Here is a 1,344-nt window from a genome sequence, read left to right on the forward strand (position 1 = left end):
GCCCTCAGAGTCTGCTCCTCTCTCTGTCCGCCTCTCCCAGGGTGAGCTCATCCATGGTCAGGGTCTTAGGTCTTATTTTTATGCAAATGTCCAGGGGCTAGCCCGGCCACGCAGTGTCCGGCACTAGCTTTACACCCCCTGAAATGAGTACGGGAATGAGGAAAAAGTACAATGTCAGGTCCAACCGTCTGAGCTTCCAGTCAGACGGAACTGGATTCAAATCTGGATGTCCCCTCCAACTACCTGTGTCCCCTGGCCTCCTCAGGTCTTGCTCTTATCAGCACCTGTTGAACAGGACAATAATGGAACCAGCTTCATTCTGTAATTGTGATAATTCAATGAAGCGCTGCAAAGAGGCTCGGCACAGTGCCTGGTGCCCCGTAGGTGCTCAGTGAACGTAACTATTATAAATATTATTGCTGTTACGGCATCACCCCCCCCCCCCCCAGGGGAGGCACTGTGTCTGCTTCACGTCTGTACTCCTGGTGCTTGGCACACAGTAGGTGCTAAGTTAGGTCTGCCGAGAGAATGAATGCCCCCTCCAGCTCTAGCTTCATACCCATCGCCCCAGCCCACATGTCAAATATAGTAATTAAATATATACAATCATTACAATCCGAATACCTGCTTGAAAGTGTAACTCAGTGTCCTGCAGGAACACCAGGACCAAACTCATTGTCTCCCCCCACCCCAACCCCTCCCAGCCCCCCTCTTCCTGGTACTGGATCCAGTCAGTCATTCACACCTCAGTGATGAAAACGCCCCAACTACTTCCACCCCCACTGAGTGGAAGACTCTGGAGGGCAGGATCCTTCTCTGATTCATTTCTGACCCCAGCACCTAGAACAATATCTGACACATGGTAGGTCCTCAAGAAATATCTGTGGAATAAATTAAACATCTCATAAACATGCTTGTTCTCTGGCACCTGCTGAGTCACTCTTGTGCAGGCTTGTCCCAGGGCCGAAGCCCCATGGAGGGCAGCCAGAGATACTTGGACACTCTCTCATCCCGAGACCAGAGCTGCCGAAGTACCCTCAGCCTGATCAGAGGGTCTGCTGCTCCCCCCTCCCCAGAGGCTGGCACATAAAGCAGGCTTGCCCAGGGCTCACTGGCAGATGGTGCACATTGAGTCCTCCTCCTCCAGGAAGTTCTACCTGATTTCTCCTTCCGCAGGAAGCGTGCCTGTCTCTGGAATGTTGTAGAACTCATCACGCATACTGCCTACTCTAGCACTTCCATCTGGAGGGAGTTTCGAGGCTGATCAATCAGGAAGGAAGGAGAGAGGAACTCCATACTCGGTGAGTATCCCCTGTGCGGCCAGCACAAGGTGAGGTCACCATT

Source organism: Callorhinus ursinus, unplaced genomic scaffold, assembly GCF_003265705.2.
Source record: "Callorhinus ursinus isolate GAN/ISIS: 27379988/994484 unplaced genomic scaffold, GSC_fseal_2.0 scaffold18, whole genome shotgun sequence".
NCBI classification, from domain to species: Eukaryota; Metazoa; Chordata; class Mammalia; order Carnivora; family Otariidae; genus Callorhinus; species Callorhinus ursinus.